General features: G+C 39.7%; 1 protein-coding gene across 7 annotated transcripts in view; it reads right to left on the bottom strand.

Annotated features, from left to right (window-relative positions):
• Positions 1-19,639, bottom strand: part of tenm3 (teneurin transmembrane protein 3) — a 580,699-nt gene that overhangs the window by 262,921 nt on the left and 298,139 nt on the right. The window contains exon 1 of one of the 7 annotated variants that reach the window (XM_031895447.1): positions 1,030-1,524. The exons of the other annotated variants lie outside the window; for them this stretch is intronic. The gene's annotated coding sequence lies outside the window, so the exon portion shown is untranslated. Of the gene's footprint in view, positions 1-1,029; positions 1,525-19,639 lie in introns of those variants that run through there. 7 annotated transcript variants of the gene reach the window in all.

Below are 19,639 nucleotides of genomic sequence, written 5' to 3' on the forward strand. Positions count from 1 at the left end.
TATGGGCAATTTATCAGGCTAAATTATTAATGGTCAGGCGCAGCTCTACGCTTGCTTTCAGGAACATTTAGAAAGTTTCGCCGAACAAAAGGTTTATTTTAAGAAAGAAGCCTCTGCCTTGCACAACTCCAGACGGGAATCTGCTTTCAATTACTGAAAGTATTTCCACTCTGGTGAGGTGGGGGAATCAGATCTTCAAGCTGCACAATCTCCCAGCACTGCATCTGATTATATTAAGCCATGGACATCCCCAAATTACAGTGTGCCCCCGCCTTAATCTGTCAGTCAGGGAGTCGCACGGCATTGGGGAATGCCTGGACAATAAACACAGAGCAGCATTGCCATTGGGGAATTGCTGGACAATAAGCACAGTTTATTCGCCCGGCCCTGCTGCTGCTGCTGCACATTGTCTGGGCAGTGCAACGCTACCTGCCGGGTTTCAGGAGGGATCATCCACTCATTCCAGTAATCACTTATCCCTCTGCTACTGAGCAGCTCTGTACCACAGGGGGACACACAAGCATATTAGCTGATTACAAGAGCTTACAATCCAAAGGCATATCAGGGGTATAACGATGGGAAGTAATGGAGCAGGGTGAAAGGGAGCAGTACCAACACATGCAATGAGAGGAGATTGCAGTACTTGCATGGCACAGTCCAGATGTGCAGGGAGCTCACTTATCATCTCCTCACTGTACCCACTATACATGTGTTACCTGTATCTTTCAAGCTTTTACTGAACTACAAAGCATCCTCTGACTGCCGTGGCTGAGACTTGTAGTTGCACAAGAGCTAAAGAGACAGCCTGAAGCATTATTAGGATTAAAGTTACTACATTAAGTAAATCTGTGCAGGGTGAGTATCCCAGCACCACGCAGTCTGTTCTGCATCCAACAAAAGGCATCCTCTGCTCACACCAAACGGACCCACTCACCCCTACTACCCACTGCTCCAGTGCAAACCGCTTAGTACATGGCAAATGATCTTCTCACACAGAAAGCAACAGAATATAAAGAGCATTTTGGTTACCTCTATGGATCTTCAGTGGGTTCCCTCAAGGGTTAAAATGCCACCTCATTTCAGATGCTAATGGTGCTTTTGTGTAAGGGATTCTAACAGGCGCAGCCTCCTCCCATTCCAACAGCGGCAGTGGCGGCGGCAGTAGCGTTACACCGGGGCGCAGTGAGGATGGAGCGGATCCAGGCGGACTGTACCACGAGGTGCAGCAGGGGGGGGGGGGGGTCTGGCTGGGTACCTTGTGCTCGGCTGCCGGTCCCTGTGTGTGTGTGAGTGAGGGGCAGAGCTGTGCAAGTGCAAGTACCAGTCTATAATGTATCACGTTACACAGTCTGGCTCTCTCTCCCAATCACACATGATAGGCTGCCGCTCCTCTGTTTACACCCAGGCAGAAGGAGGGGGCAGACGCGGGCTTCCCTTAACTCTTAGCGGCACCCAAGTCCCGGCTCTCCCACTCGGCCCGCACTGCCCATTCACTCGGCTATGGGACGTGATTGCGCCGGGGCAGGAGCAGGGGCAGAGATGGATAGAAACTCCAATAGAACCCCTTGTCTAGTGAGAGGAAATCTCATTTTGACCAATTGGCTAAAACATTTATACGCTATGGTTATTATTTAAAATCATTTGCTTTTGCTTCTGGCAGGACTTTGTCCTTTGCTGTTCTCCGCCCTGGTGGTTGTGACTTTTGAAACAATGTAGTAAAAGCCATCTGATTTTTAACAGAACCATGCAAGAGTCAGAACTAAACAAATACTGTTTTCCATTCAAATTCAGTTTTTATATAAGTTTTAAACCACAAGGTATTTTTTAATGTATATTAGAAGGTTGCTTAAAGCTGGTTTCTTTCACTGGGCACATTTTTATCTTGGGGTTCAGGTGAGCTTTGATCCCCGCCTATGATTAAGTGCTGGGTAAGCATGAAACTGGTTAGCCCATATCTGTAAGGGGTTGCTTATGGTTTTAATGGTTTGTAATCATTTTGTTCATTTTTCAGTGGCATTTGAGACTTTTTCTTAGTTTTTCATGTACAGTAAACCTCAATTTTAAATACCCTGATATGAAGTTTTCTCTCATTTTACAGTTTTATTTTTGTGGTCTCCCCAATACATATTACATAATGCATTCTCCTGATTTTACATTATCCTGTACTTTACACCAATTTTTCAGCCTCCGTGTAATACGTGGTTTCTGTTGTATTTTATAATGGCTGATTTTTAAGTAGAAGTTGAGTTTTGAGGAGTGTTCCTGCACATTATATATTTATAGTTTAACAACAGCTGAAAGGCCAACATTAAAAATGTTAATGATTTTACAGATATTTGTAAATGTAATTGCAGCTGAAATCAGTTTTTGTCTCTCTTGCATTTCCATCTTTCAGGGTCGGTCTAGGGTGTGAAAGGCCGACCAGGGCTGCTACCCCAGGGGCCCCAATCACCCGCCACCCCCCCCCATGCATACCTTATACTTTGCCACAATCAGGCAGAGTAGTCTGGATCGGGTCTGGGTCGGCAGGGCCCACCAGGTTTTTTTCCAGTGTCCCGTGGGCTAAGTCCAACCTGTCTCCTTTTCATTCCCCTACTACTCACACCACTGCAGCATCATATCTGTAGTCAGCTCTCCTCCAGCCAGGACTCCAGTTCCCACAATGCTTTGTAAATTCTGAGATTAACCTGAGCAGCAGAATAAGAAAACTGTGCAAGGCATTGTGGGAACTGGAGTCTTGGCTGGAGGAGAGCTGGATTCTAATATATTGTTTCTGTAGTCTGGCTAACTGAGAAGGAAATTGCAAAATACAGAGGACGGCAAGGACCCCAGAAATGCCCCGGTCTATCTGTCTGTCTGTTTTTCAATCTATCCATCTATCTTAGTCTTATCCTCTGTGTATCCTTAGATAGTATTGTGTAAAAGTGAACAAAAAATCCTTTCTACTGTACAGCGCTGCGTACATAAGTATCACTTTATAAATAAAGATATACATACATTCTCCATACTTGCATCTACAGGGTGCATTTGCTTGGAAGTTGCCAGAGCAGTTCCCATAAAGAAATCAGTCTTTTTACTAACTATGTATCGGGTAAGACAAGCAATACGGCAGCTCCTGCTTATATGTATAACTACAAGCACATAGAAAGGGAATATGTGTTTTCTGTGTACACAATGCAATACACTTCTGAGTGTTACTTTCTAATGGAGGGGACAATTAAAACAGAGACTGTTCATAAAAATATTATCAATTTAAATATCTCAAAGGTATGAAAGACATTTCCCCAGTTATGCCTCCATAAATAATGAAAAACTTCTACTCTCCGCTCACATCCGGAAAAGGGCTGCGCTATTAGATTAGTTTTCTCTAAACTACTGCAAAATTCAAGCACTTTTAAGATTTCACCTAGTGCGTCAAAGTTTTACAACTTAAAAAAAAGAAGAACACAAAAATCGTTTCATCTGTTGATTAGAGGCTTCTCAGATGACACATATTTTGCTGCAAATCCATGAGGGAAAAGGGAGAGTGCAGAACTCGGTGGAATCTTCAAAACCCAGAAAATTGCTTTGACATGTTGCAGATTAATATGCAAATAAACACAGGGCTATTGCTAAAAACAAAATATGTTATTTCTATTAGAATGTATGCAAACACCAAGCTAATGGGGAGTGTGCAGAAATAGTTGTTTGTGTGTGTGTTTATATGCAGCGCCTTCAAAAAGTATTCAACCCATAAGCAATTCTCTCATTTTACTGAAGTATATCCTGGACTGAAATGTTGGCCATTATGGTCTTCAAATGCTGAAGAGCTGTGTTAATCCCCAAGTACTTAAATTGTGGAGAACAACCTTTTGCAGCAAGCCATTTGAGAAGAGTATGTACAGGTATGGGACCTGTTATCCAGAATGATTGGGACTTGGGGTTTTTAATAATTTGGATCACCATACTTCTGGTCTACAGAAATTAAAACATTAAATAGACCCAATAGGATTGTTCTGCCCCCAAAAAACATTAATAATATCTTAGTTGGGATCAAGTACAAGGAACTGTCTTGTTAACACTGGAAAAAAGGAAATTATTTTAAAAAATTTGAATTATTTGATTAAATTGGAGTCTGTGAGAGATTGCCTTCCTGTAATTTGGAGCTTTCTGGATAACGGGATTCTGGATAATGGTTCTGGACCTGTACCAGCTTTGCACACTGTTTGGGAGCACCTAAGCTTCAGTTTTTTTTTTTTTAGTAGACTAAGATGAGTTATGCATTATTTCTCTATTTTGTACCCCTGGAAGAACACGATGCCCAGCACCTGCTAAAGAAGGGCAGCCCCACAGTATGAAGCTAATACTCAAAAAGAATTATCAGAAAGTACAACTTTTTGCTAAAGAGCATGAGAGTAACCCAATTGCAATGGGGAAAGGTTTTGTGGTCAAACACAAAATTTAGTCCAAAGTCCTAAGCAATGTGTGTGACGTATATTTTACTCTAGCCACACCTTAATAAACACCATAAAGTGTACCATACAGTGAGCTATGGTAGGAAAGCTGGTACACACTCCCCCCAAAAGCCTTTCTGTTGGCCTATGACCTCCTAAATCCACTGATAAGGAGGTACCCACCAGCTTTTTAAATCTGAAGCATGTGTCTTATCATGATAAGACTGCAAAGCAATGGCTTAAAACAGATGGCAAAGAACTCAACACTAATGGGTTTATCTTTAAAAATTCAAGCAAACTCATTTCCAAACATGTCTGACATTTACTTAAAAGTCTGAACTAAAAAAGTCTGTGCAGGAAAAAGTAGCGAAATTTAGACATTTTTCTAATTGTGTCACTGAAACCTCTACTCTTCCAAAGCTTCTGCCAGAGAAGGGGAGTGGCATCTGCCATTGACTTCTACATGATCCGAAAAAATCCTAATCGGAAAAAAAATCCTACTGTTTGTAAAAGGCTCCCTTAAACTAAAGTTGGTCATTTCATTAAAACAAAGGACCTAATTAGCTGACCATCTCTCCCCTTGTTCTTCAAGTCTCTTCCTAGATCTTCTCTTGCCAAATTCCTGCCATGTAAATGTAGAACCCGTTTCACCACTTGATATCTGCCTCATCCTGTTGGTTTATGCCTTATAAGCAGTCAAGTCTGCCTTGTCTAGGGTTTTTCCGATGAAGCTAAGGTGACTTGCCTCTCCCGGTGCACTAACACCACCTAAAGCTAAATGGTAATACAGGTAAGGGATCCCTTATCTGGAAACCCATTATCCAGAAAGCTCCAAATTACAGAAAGCCTGTCTCCCATAGACTCCATTTTAATCAAATAATTCAGATTTTTAAAACTGATTTCCTTTTTCTCTGTAAAAATAAAACAGTGCTTTGTATTTGATTCCAACTAAGATATAATTAATCCTTACTGGATGCAAAATAATCCAATTGGGTTTAATTCATGTTTTATTGATTTTTTAGTAGACTTAAGGTATGAGGATCAAAATTACGGAAAGACCCCTTATCCGGAATACCCTTGGTCTCGAGCATTCTGGATAACGGGTCCTATACCTGTACCAAGAAATGGGCTAGTAACTGATGTCTAGTTGGCATTATGTAGACTCTCCAATACCATGTTTCTGCACTACCAGGCTTTTCTCAGACGTGTACTAAACTATTCAACTTGAACATTGTAAAAATCAATTTCAGCTAAGAGATATCTTTTACCCCCATACCTCTTGAAACTGGGATAGTGTGAAGAGAAGAACTGCTTCTACAGCCTATAATTAATAAGGTCTTAGGAATTATTAGGAGTAATTACATTAGTTTTGTTTCCTTGATCTCTAAAACAAGGCTTTGGTTTGCATGAGATCTGAGCACAGAGTTAAATAAAAGAAATCCAACAAAAAGCTCCTTAATGACTGCCTCGATTCTCCACTTCTAGCGGAAAAATCACTTGGTCTCTCAACAGAGCTGTCAAGCTCCCGCTCAATACCATTTATGGCTCAGAAGTTGCAAGCATTTATCAACATGGGCTAAACATGGAACAGCCGCTTGACCTGTAATTATGTCAGAGAACTACTTGCTATCCTGATGCTTAATTTCCCTGTAATACTGTGTTTTTTACCGCACTCCACAGGAAGCAAAAAGCAGGCAGCAATATAAACAAGTACAACTTCCTTTGTCTCATTTATATGTAAAACCTGCTTAAATCAACCGGATTCCTTCAGGGGGATATATACCTCCTTTTCTGCATAGGAGCTAGAACTGTGGGTATAATAGGGAGACAGTGTGTTAATAACATGTCTAGAAAATGTCACAACTAATTGCTTAACAACAATTTGCCGTTGAGTGCTGAAACTGTAAGGGACTGTCTTTTGTGAACGACAACATTTATCTCCAGGTGCAGTGCAAGGAAAATACCACTAGGGACCCTTGCTCGTCTGCACTGCTGTAAAGGCTGAAACCAGAAGCCTGTTGCTTGTGTCTGTACATCTGGTAAGGTATCCAGTAAACCAGCATGTGTGTGTGGGGGTTAGGATTTATTTAATAAGCACATTTTTTGGCCTCTTTGCCATGAGAATTATCAAAGCCATATGTGTGTAAAAAAATGCATACATTAATATATGCAGTTGAAATTTCCCCCCTGTCTGGTATGCACAAATCCTTTAATAGTAGGGAGAGCAAATGCCTGATTCATCAACAGAGTATACACTTAATCATACAAACATTCTCCCCTGTGTATAACTGGTGATTTTAAAGAATAAAAGGCTAATAATATGGACCTGGTTACCATCTGCTTACCTTTATATTATAGTGATATGTTTGAAGGAATAAGCTGCAAGTCCCATATTGGGAGCAGCAGAATGGTGACTAACCTATGTGGCACTGCTGTGGTTGTTTCCAAAGCCATTTTGGGGGGATGATGTGCCTGATCAAATCAAATAGCTGTCCATAAAGTTCCAAGCCTTGAGGGCCAGGATAGGTGTAAAATTGTAATAACCCATAAGTCAGAATCTTCTGTTTTTCAGGAACTAATCTGGGGCACCGTAGGTTACCATGCTACAGGTCTATGTAGGCAACTGAGCACCAGAACCACTTGTACTTACTAACGTGTGGACTATGTTTAGAGAAGGGGGTAATTCAATAGAAAGTGCTTTAACATAAGAAATATTACTCATGAATATCCAATTTATGACCCTCCATCTGTTGAATTTCAGCTTCCAGCTAGGGTTGTAAAGATTCAGTCCCAGACTGGCAATCTGTGGATTTTGTGCCAGAGGGACTACTGTAAGATGCCATAGACGGTCACTATTTTTTGGGCCAGAGGGGGGTTTGTTAAGCCTATATTAAGTCCAGACTGGCACAGATTGGACATCCCTGATATAATTATACTGGGCCCCACAGCAAAACCATTATAGGGCCCCTTTAAACCTTGAGTAAGATATCTGCACCCATATATTAAAATGCCATTATCCCTACCTACCAGCATCATTGCCTCTGTTGTCTCTTTCCTAAAGCAGGTGCTGCCCTTGGCCTTGCCCTGAACTAACAGTAGGGGGCTGATTAACAAATGATGATTATGGAATAGTCAATCCCAATAGATCTATGACAATGGAATCCAATCGTATCAAATAGGTCTATGTAATCGAATCCGCTTAATAAAATGATTCTGGAAAACATGCAGGATTCCTATTTCAAATGTTAATAAATCAGTTCCAACATTCAGGGTGTCATGGAGTTCCCCTCATATAAAGCAATTTACTTAGTATTTTCAAGCTATTTTACTCATAAAATTAGCTAGCAAAGTTAAGCCAGAAGTGTGAAAATGCAGAATTACTTTTCCATCTGTCCAGGCATAATTTAGAAAGCATTCTCCAGCTTTTATTGGCTTGCTACCACATGCTTTATTTTGATGAACGCTGCATGTATTTGAAATTATGTCAAATATTTTAACATTATGCTTGTGGTGTGGGAGGGTTACAAAGAGTGAACAAAATCAATCAAGGTTGCAGAAGTCAAAAACAGCCTTGAATGCAAACAAAATACTTTCACATTAAATTAGTAATGGGAGAGTTGAAAAGATAAATGGGATTGTAACAACATTTTTATAAAAACATATATAATGGGTTTCCTTTGTAATGATGCACTTTATTAGCTGGTGTGCGGAGATGACTAAATGGAGTTTGTACATATGCCTGTAAATGAAGGCCACAAACCATAACATTTACATAACATTTCTAGAGTTGTAGGTGGCATTAAGGACACCCTTCAACAATGTTATTGTATGACCATCAGTCCTCATGCAAAAACGTGAGGCCAACCCCATGAATACAGCACTGCCTGCTTTCAGCAGCCCTGTATTCATGACAGACAGAAGGGGGAGAAGGTGAAGACAGGGCTGGCCTGTACCTGCTCTCTGTAATGTATGCAGTTTTTTTTTTAATCTGGAGTGAGGACAAAGCAGCCAGCACTTCTGCCCCAGGTCTTAGTAAATTACCTCTACTATCTTTTAAAGGGCAAAACAAGCTGTATGCTACTGCAAATCAGTATAAAATGGATACATATGAATGTACATTGAATGTTTTATTGTATTTAAATAAAAAATGCAAAACAAGCTTGGCTAATGACTACAAAAAGTGACTTCTAAATGAGAACGTATCACTTGCCAGAAGCCAGTGGTTGCAGTGTTTATCCTGCAGCACTGAAGTTAAATATGAGTAAAGGTGGCCATACAAGGTTATATTCGCTTGTTTGGCAAAGGTCGCCAAATGAGCGAGTCTTCCCCCTGATCTGCCCACCTTGGGTCAAACAATCGCATTACAACGTAGAGGATATGAAAAGTCAGCGCAAGGTCCACATCAATGAGATGTGGTCCCTGATCAAACCAAGATCTAACCTGCCTGAGCAAGACCTGGACAATTTCCGACCAGATATCAGTCTAACGCACTCAAAACAGCCACTAAAGTCTATCAATTTACTTATGAAACACAAATATTTACAAGAATGGGTCTTGTGTGACACTATGCCAAAGCTCTTGTGTCCAGTGAAGTGACCAGTCAGGAGAACTGTATTCTCACGTGTAGCTAGTTTCTAACAATTGTAAATGTGCTTTGAATCTCTTGGTAAGTCTACTCCTTTTTGGACCTACACATCTGGATGGACCCAACTAAATAGAGTCAACTGTGAGATATGCAAGAGATGTTCTGCTTAATACAAAAGACAGATTTGCTAAAGAAGAATATATGTGTATAATTTAAAAATGTGCATCTAATTGACTCAGCAAAATTTCATCTCATTAAGCAACCCAAATATGACAAGTGGTTTTAAGTAGCCAAAACCACCAGTGCTTAACAAGCAAATGTGTCTCCCACATGGAAACGCTTCTGAGGGGACCTTTCTTCTCTGGAAGATTAAGCAACATGTGATTTAAATTGACTCCAGAGAGCACAGTGACAATTTAATCTACCCCTTAGCAAGTGTCAGTCGCCAGCAATGGAAGTCAACTCTCTTTGGACTGTAGGCAGGTCTAGTAATGAAGAGTGATCTGGCTGCAGTACCATAGGGCAGGCACAAGTGCCGTGTTTATGTAAATTACATAATTGCATCCATCTGCATTAAAACTTTAGAAGCTTAAAAAAGCAAAAAAAACACAACCATACAAAATCAATCATTATCATCAATTCTAGACAAGCACAGACTTTACATTTCAATGAGACGTTCCCGCTGCCTTGGGTGTGGGCGTGCTTTAATTCCTTGGGTGGGTAGGGTATGTCTAATTTGTCTGTGCTTATAAAAGATACAATCTTTCCCAGACTCTTGCTCTTCTTTATGTGGAATTATGTTTATTTATATGTTTTTCAGGGTGGCAGAATAAAGCATTGCAAGAGGGCATGGGTATCAAAGGGATGCCCAAATATAACGGACAGGCTGCAGGCATCCAGTGGGCTAGCAAAGGCTGCCTTAGTTTTTGAGTATATTAACAATATACGCGCTGTGGGGGTGATTTATAAACACTACGCAAACTTTGCCTGGGCAGTAGTAATCACTTAGTACTCGGACACATGGGGAGATTAGTTGCCCGCGACAAATCTCCCTGTTCCTCGCGAGGCAACTTCGGCGATTTGTCAAAATCGCCTGCGCAGCGTGTGCCATTCCACCGGCGACTTACATTTTCACTGGTGGGATGGTAGTTCGGGGAGATTAGTTGCCCGTGACAAGGGAGATTTGTCGCGGGCGACTAATTTCCCCGTGTGCCAGAGCCCTTATTGGTTGCTATGGATTACTGGCCAGGTGCAAATTTGCCCATTGTTTATAAATGAGCCCCACTGTATGTTACCTGACATGTCTATATTTAGGATACCCACAATGCAATTGTTGTTGCAAAGACCATACAGAGGTTCCTTATCAGGAAACCTAATTAAATCAAATTCTTTTTCCATTGCCCATTTCCATGCCTACATTTATTGTAGCTTCAAGCATGGATATCTTTAGTATCATATAAATGTTTCAATTCTAGTGATTTAAAGTAGCCCTGTGGTAAGGAATTAAACTTTTTGAACCTATTGTCCAGGGAACAGCCGTACAAGAATATGCCCCTTTCACATCCCAGATAAGACGGAACTAGTACACTACTCAAATGATTTCATGTTACCATTAACCATTTTTGTCCATTCACTTTTCTTCATTAAATTTAATGTTGATCTACCATCACTAAGGGAGCACAGACTTGGCAATGCAAATGAATGCAGTTGGAGTGCATATGTTTATTCCTTGCAGCTACAACATTTTGTATCTCCTTCTCAGTCAAATCAATAGGCAGTACATAAAGCAGAGGGCATTTCAGGGTCCTCATTGTAACCCATAAATCCCTATTCCACTGTTCTTTATAAACATGTATATGAACAGTTTATAAGAGAGAAGGAAAAGTACAAGATCATAAGAAAGTATCTGCATATAATGACCAAGAGCTATGGCCATTGCCCCACTTGAGGACTAATTTACAAATACTGGGCACACATGCTATGTAAACTTATGGGCACAAAATGAATATAACTTTGTGTCACCTGTCCCTGTTACCCTTTTTTTTTTAGTCCAAGCCCCAATTACCTCCAGTCCAGTCTAGGTATGGCTATACATATGCTAACTGGAAAATCCTGCATTGCATTGATGAGCCCCAGTAGAGGTAAATCTGATCTGCATTTGGAAATCTGATCAGCACACTGCCCTGTCAGTGATTTAAACACTGGAGAGTAAGGCTTAATCTCTAGGGCAGTGATTCCCAACCAGTGGCTCGTGAGTAACATGCTGCTAACCACCTCCTATAATGTTGCTCCCAGTGGCCTCAAAGGGCAATTTTTTATTTCTGGCTCGGAGACAAGTTTTGGAATGGAGACACAGTTTTACTCCAAGCAGAGCCTCCTGCAGGCCACTAGTCCACATGGGGCTATCAAATAGCAAATCACAGTGCTAATTCATGCTTGTGTGGCTCACCTACACTTTTAACATGAGTGTGGCTCAGGAGTAAAAAAGGTTCTCTTCTCAACCAAAATAATTTTTATTTTATGTAAGGCTATACACAGGCAGACCCATATAGTACTCCCTCTGACCAGCCAAAGGGACAGATACAATATGAATGGCCATACACAGAAATGCTGCTAAATATGTTGTGTTCAGTAAATAAATGCCATAAGAAGAAATATACATATGTATTATATGGTTTACTATTAATAATAGATTTAGTTTTGTTTATTTCAAAAATATTTGCCAGTTTTCATAGCATTTTAAGCCTAATTGGCAGCTAAGCAGCATGTAATACTTGCAGATAATTGCTATTTACAATCAGGAAGGAAATGTCTAAACAAGCTGCAAAGAAGAAAGGAAGCCTTTGCACATATATATTATAAATATTTAGTTACAGACATGTCCTGAAATGTATAACGGTGTCTTTTTGATAAGTGGCCGGAACAGATGGGGCTTTTTTTGGTGTCCGTTACAAAAAAAAAAAATCAAGACGACTCAGTGATTGTCAGGTGTCATAACTTTTCTATTGCGGAATTCTGGAGGAAACAGAAAAGAAAAGCACTGAAAGAGCTCATTAGTAGCGCAGAAGGAATATATTCCACAAATCCGTACTTAATTAGACAGCAAAATAAATATGTGCATCTATTTCTCGGTCTCCAAGGGTGGTAGTGGCAACATATGTGACTTCTCGCGAAAATTAACTTTTCCAAATTGCTCCAGGATTTCAGCCACAAATATTGGGGGTTCTGGGGATTTGTTTCACACCATGTGTTTACTGCTGCACGTACCTTTGTTGTTTTGTTTAACTGAGTTTTTTTATTTTTTTATTTCTTTTACATTTTTTTCCAGGAGCTGAAACAGTGATCATGAGCTGCCGTGTTACAGATTACCATGTAATGACAGCATTAGGAAGCTATCTGTGAAAACAGCTCTGCAAATGTACAATGATTTGAAAACACACGCGGTCTTAATTAAACTATATTCGCGGCTCTCCTAACGTTTTCTGCGGAATGTTATTTTCACCAACCTCACTGACTACAATTATCCATCTTTGCTTATCAATACTGAGAGTTCTGGAAAAAATAAAAAAAAAAATATTAAAAAGCTCTGTTTTATCTAAAAGAAGAATGTGGCTCACAAATTCAGGCAGACCGATCTACTGGTCGCAAGCACCACAGTTCTGGTGGAAATAACTAAGTGTAATCCATGTAAGCAGCTGTCCTCTTTCATTTGCAGGGATGATAACAGAAGTATTTGTGCTTTCTGCATTCCAGGAACTGTTTCCAATCCGAGACACTTGGCCTATAGACTTATAGCAAAAAAAACCTGCACAAAACTGATCCCATCATTTGAGAAAATAGCCCAGGGCAGGACAGCTAATTACACTACTGTTTCAAACAAGAACTTATCAGGCTGTGATGGCTTGTTGAGAGAAGAAGCCAAGTTGTACTTTAGACAGTCAATATGTAAGGCAGTGGGTTTCTTTCTAGACAAAATCATCCACTTTTGAGGTTGGGCAGCAGGCAGGCTGTATATTGGGTTACCTCTCACAGATGGTCGTTTTGGCCTTTCATCATGGGCATTTTATAAATCCATTTCTTACACTGACACAGGAGGTACTGACATATTTATGGTCACATTTACAGGACAAAAACTCTCATGAGATCTATCTTGTTTGCATGTGTGTCACAACTATAACCTGTGATGTCTTATGCACTTCTGTTCTTGTCTAACAATGGGATGTCATCACATGGCCATGGGAAGCGTGTGGTCCTCCTATTAGTTCAATGTAGACCTTGGCATATCACTGTTTGGACTGTTTGGATTACTTCTTAGTAGAAATTGGTATGGGGATTATAAATAGGAATTATCAGTGAAGAATTTAATCTGAAGGACCTGGGTTGGTTAAGTGATTGCAATAGGGGTGTTCAGTTACTTTGGAAGGAATAATGTAGAGCATTCGTGGAGGTTTATATATCAAAATTGTATGTGTCATTTTCATTTTACATGTGTGGGTTTTTTTTTTGCTTAATAAATATAGAAAATGTGCATTTTTAAATTATTAAAATTATTTAAATCATTATTCAAATTCATGATTTTTAACATAAAAAAAACTTGAATATCAGAAAAAATACAGAAGCTGATAAATCTGAGCGGCCCCCACAATTAGCCATACAAGCCCAGATGGTCTGGCAGTAATCATCAACTTCTGGGCTTTACTTACATGGGATGTTTTTCTTATTTGATTTTAGCTTTTTAGATAGTATAATAAAGAGATGGATAGTGGAATTTACTTCTTGTGGAAGAGGTGTTGTATGATGCATTTAATGGAGGGTATGAGACTTTGTTGCTACAACAGTAAATTATGATCTTTAACTGACCACTAAGAGACAAAGATTAAATGAAACCAGAATGATGTTCCAAAAATAGTTCCTCACAAAGTTTAGGTTGCAAGTATCAACTACTTGTATTTTAATTAGGTTTCTATCCTGTGATCTAGTATCAGATTTGGAATGGATTTAGTTTGGTGTGTGGAGCTCTGAAACACATACATTTAGAAGCGACCGTGTTGTCATACAGCAAGATGGCACCAAGCCACTTAGCAAAGTATACATTTCCTTTAGAATAAGGCACTGCTATCCTCATGGTCTCTTTGACTTTCCAAGAAAAGCTTATGATGATGATGTTTTTACAAAGGAAAAGAAAATGCTTTGAGTATTCATGAATTTTTAAAACACACTTGATTGAAATCAGCTCAACAACGGGCACTTCCATTTCTTCATTGCTCAAGCAAAGCCCTTTCTTCAATATTTTCCCCTTTTTTTGCAAACACGCGCTCCTCAGATTTCCTCGGTTATATTTCTAATGAGCTGTTGCACAATGGTAGGGATTTCAGCAGGTCTGAGGAATAAGTTAGCAACACAATAATAGGATATTTGAAACTAATGCATATTTTTCTGTCAAAAATGTTTACCTAAAATACACAGTTTTCAGATTAAGCAGGAAATACCAGTGTAAGGAAAACATCCTTCCTGCAGTAATGAACTTAGCAAGGGATACTGTTAATTTGGCATATGAATCTTTCTCTCTCTATTTATATGTATGCTAAAGTCTAAATAAGATGTTTTAACAAAGAAAAAAAAAATCAGGCAATACTTGCATTTATACACAAGCTGTAGTAATCTATTAGTAATACATTTTAAAAACAATTCTGCATTCAGCCAGTAGGTGGAGCTTGCTCTGAAATCTAGAAGCAGAGGAAACTCTCCTCCAAACACAATGGAAGACGGCATTGCTGTAAAGACTCCAGAAACATTGTAACCAGACCTCTTGGCATTCTTATAACTCCCTACTAAATACATTTCAATAATTTACCAGATTGCCTGTATAAGCTATAAACCAGAATCAGTTCTGATAGGACAAATACACTAACAAGATGCTCATTTGGCAAGGCTGCAAGGTACCTTTGCACAATTTGGTTACCCAAGTGGGGATGCCGAACCAGGCAGATCAAATCATTTGGCCCATGGACTAACCATCACATCAGCAACTTTTAAATGTACATATTCATTTTTTATTGCTTACAAAACAACAAAAAATTTGAAGGAAGGGGGTTGTATACTGGAAATCTAATCATCTATCTCGTAAGGCCCAAACATGGCGTAGTGTCGACTATTTCCCCTGTTTAGCTCAAGAAATAACAAAAATCGTAGATTTTTTTGTTATTAAAATAACAGGCAAAAATTGTGTTCAGCAAAAGCCCTATTCATTGAACTAAAAAGGGTATACTGCCCCTGAAAAAAAGTGGGAAGACCTGAAAAGGTAGGTCCAAAATAATAAGCCTAAGTATTAATCTGCATTTCTGTTGGGTTGCTGGGGTGAATAGTTTTACAACCAAATACAAAAATGCATATTATCTTAGAATCTTAATTATTCTGAGACCTATAAGCCGCCTTTCATGTGTTTCAATTTGTTTTCCTGTTTTAATAAGTCTAGTATAAATTGTTACGGTTAAATAAAAAACCTACTTCTCAGATAGAATACATATTTTCTGTATATTAATCTTTGACTGGAAGCTGCCATATTTGTGGACAGCAAGTTGGCGGCTGATTTCTATAATACAAATATTGCAGGTATGGAATGTTCTGTGCACGCAATACGCCCTCATGCATTCCTGCCCTTTAAAAGCAAAATAAGTGAAAGTCACATTATTAAAAAAAAACAAAACAATATCTTCCTTATAAGGAATAGCCCTTTCACTTTTAAAGAGATTTTGACCCAGTGCTGTCATTATCAAAACAATCTGGTTGGAGTTTTAAGCATGTGGGAAGTTGAACAAAGTACCCTGACGTTCCTTTCAGTTAAGCACTTCAGAATTAGATCCGCTTAACTGCTCACTTTCATCTTAGAAAAACAGCAGCAGTACTGGCGTTTGGATGGTAGCTGAGAAATGGAAGTTATTGCAATGTATTAACATACCTGTATCATGGAGCCGATGAACTGGTTTCGGCTTGTTCATTGTGTGATGAGACAACAGATACCTTCAACCACTTGTTAACAAAATGTGTGTCGAGGTAACCTTATTCCAAGGCTCTAATGGAAAGTAGTTTTCAAATGATCAGGATAAATGGGGATATACCTGCTCAGTTTTACCAAGCAATAACTCTTGCACGCATATGGGAGAAGCCTTGTTGTAGTATGTATGGAATGCCAAAAACATACAGTCTGTTGGTACATGTATGAAACCAAAAGCAGGGTCACCGTGATGTGCCCTGTTCAGGGCTTCTTTATATATCAGGTGGGAATAATCCCATTAGGTGACAGCTGCACAGTCCTAGACAAGTCTGTATGGTATACCTATGTATCAAATTGGCAAAATCAGCACATAATGTCCTACCGCTTGGTTGGCCAATTCTGGTAAAGCTTCACCCTTTCACTGGAAAGATTTTCATATATTTCCATAGTCCATTGAGTGCAACCCTTCCAAATGAACCCCAGAGCATTCCCAAATTCTGTGGTACCGAGGGCCAGAATGTTTTTGGTTTATGTGGTGGAGGGCCAATAATGGAAGCCAGTTTTGACCACTCCCCTTTTTTAAACCGCACCCACTTCAAACCACATCTATGTTATCTCAAGATCTTTTAAGACCATACCCATTTTAATGGTGGTACTACAGCAAAAACCCAAATGGTTGGTACTCACTGCAGGGACATCACGCTCTATTCATATATGAAAAAATTATATGATATTATAATATGCTGACAAACTCCCAGACAAACCCCTGCCAGGTTCACCTTCCACAGGCAGCAGAGTATGGCACACACAGGCAGCATAGAACAGGCAGAGTATGGCACACACAGGCAGCATATGGCAGACAGAGTACTGTCTGTGTGTGCCATACTTTCCCTGCCCTACCCTACCCTGCCTGTGTTTGCCATACTATGCCTGCCCTGTCTATGTGTGCCATGCTATACCTGTCCTACCCTTCCTGTGTGTGCCATACTCTGCCTGCCCTATGCTGCCTACTGTATGTGTGCCATACACACAGGCAGCATAGGGAAGGCAGTACATACAGTGACACAATGCTGGCACTGCTCCTACAGTCTGAGGTGTGAACAATGTGGGGGCTTACAGTCTGATCCTGAGGTGTACATGTGTTACATTTTTACAGCCTGAATCTAAGGTGTTAAACATGCAGGGGGGGCAGTTAATCTCACAACTGATACTATTTAAAGCTTACACAAAGGTAAGCAGTCACAGCAGCCAGACAGAGGGGGCCGTGGGCCGGATGCAGACCGCCATTTGGACAAGACTGCCCTAGAGCATTCCCTAGACCGAGCATCAGATAAAACTATCTCCCTGAGTAGTTATAAATGTAACAATGAGACAAGCACCTTTACCCTCATATATTTCTCTATAAACCATTTTTCCAATTTTGTATTTTTTTCTCCAAAAAAACTGTTTTACCCACATTTAATTTTATTATAAACAAATGCCATACTAACCACTATATTCTGGTATTGTCTTAACAAGTCCCATGTGCTTGAGGAGGAAGTGAATATCTGTTTCTATAATCTAATCTCTGGCTTTTTTTGTTTATCTCCCTTTCCATCTACACCAGAGCAGCCACCTAGTGATGGTTTTAACCCGAGGAGCAGAGTTTCTGTTAGAGGTTCTGCCTGATTTCAGCCAGCAGTATTGTTGCTCTTCTGTCACGAACACCAAATGTGACAGGTTCAGTAGGCTATAAAGAGCAAAGACGTTTCATCTTCCTTTACCCACTGAAAAATGGTTAAAAAAAAAAAAATATCAGCTTAGGTGAGAGCAATGATAAGGGGAATTCATAAGAGTATCTAATGTATTTAGAGAACACTTCTGTGAATGACTGGCAGGCGGCGGATGCTTGTGTGGAAAACTCGCCTCATCGGGATAAAAAGCTTCTTTATGTGTTGTGTTGTTATTCCTTTGTCATGCCAGTTTGTTTTGCTCAGCTGTGGTAATCGATCTATAGACGGCTGACCACCTGTTTCATCTCTCTGTTTATACTTTCGCAATCTGCAGCACCATCAATTCTGCTTTTTCCCCCTCTTACTACGCCATAACAATTATAGGTGACTGATGAAGAACCTTCTGTAGAGCCGGGTGTGGGAATTTGGTGCGTATATCAATATTTATTTACTCTTAGTACAAAATAAATATATTTAATAATATATCGGCATGCCTTCTTGTGCCCACACAGCTGCCTGTAATGGAACCACATTCATTAAATGGAAAGTTTAAAACTTATGGAAAAACTCTCAATGACTTCTGATGGAAAATAGAGAAAAATCTAAAAACCACTTCTTGCTATTTTTTTTAAATAAATGTACCCTCCACAAAATAATCACTGTGTATTTCAGGGGTGTTAAAATTGCTGCCTGTCAGCTACTAAGAGGTTTCACAAATGGTATATGATCACAAACTACATTCCTACTTATTGTGATGCAGATGAGCATGTGTGTGCTAGCTTTAGAGGTACAGCAACACCAAAAAAAATTGAACTGTATCTAAGTAAACACTATAAAATAAAATATAATGTACTGTTGCCCTGCACCGTAATGTGTTTGCATGAGAAACACTATGATAGTTTTACTATAGTTTATAAAAATTGAAATAGGGCTAAATGGCACAGTTACACAGCAGATAACAGATATGCGCTCGATAAAAAGCATCTCTATCTAAGAAAGAGATTCTGTTGCATATTTTTGCCTAGAAAAATGAAAACAGAAGAAACAATGATTAAGTCCATAGATCACTCAGTATTTATCTGAATCTATAATCCAAGTGTTGGCAGCCATGTTTTTGCTACAGGTAACAGCAATGTAAGTACAAGTAGCTGGCATGTACAAATTATGGCCTTAATAATGTACATTCTTGTGTACAGGTTCCCAAACCATGGAACTGGTTCTTAGGTGGGCCCAAACAATACTTGGAGGGGCAGTGTAAAGGTAAAGGCCTTGCTGTCTATGGCATATTTACATGCAGGAGAGGACTCATGGAGGTTTGTTTCCCATGTATGCTGTGTACTCATGCCAAGGTCTGTTGTGTTGGACATTGGATTCTATAGCAAATTAATCTGTCTGTGTTTGTCCACCACTGGAAGATTTGCTCTGCAGTTGTGTGTGTATAGGAAGATATCATCTGGTAATGTATATTATAAGGACTGCTTGCCATGGTAGTGTTTATTTTCTGCAACTTAGTTGCCTAGCATTAAGCTTTTTGAATTGGCATCTAAGACATACAGATGGAGCAATGTTTGTTTTGAAATCAGATGTCTCACACAACACTGCATTCCTTTCAGTGTAAAGAAGCTGTGATAATGATAAAATTGTATTATTATTATAAATATGTTTGGAAAGCGCCTACATTTTCCACACAACTGTAAAATAGAAGGGTAACATATCAATCATCAGATCCAAAGCTCTGGATAAATTTTGCTCCATTAATATGACATTGCAAAGCAACCATATCTACAAGCATTGGCAGGGTTGGACTGGGGTACCCGGGCCCACTGGAGGCTGGGTCAAGGGCCCATCACATGCTGCCACAGTACATTGCCCTGTCCTACTTCTCTCACACTACCACACTAATATGCCCCCACTA

Source organism: Xenopus tropicalis, chromosome 1 (assembly GCF_000004195.4).
Source record: "Xenopus tropicalis strain Nigerian chromosome 1, UCB_Xtro_10.0, whole genome shotgun sequence".
NCBI classification, from domain to species: Eukaryota; Metazoa; Chordata; class Amphibia; order Anura; family Pipidae; genus Xenopus; species Xenopus tropicalis.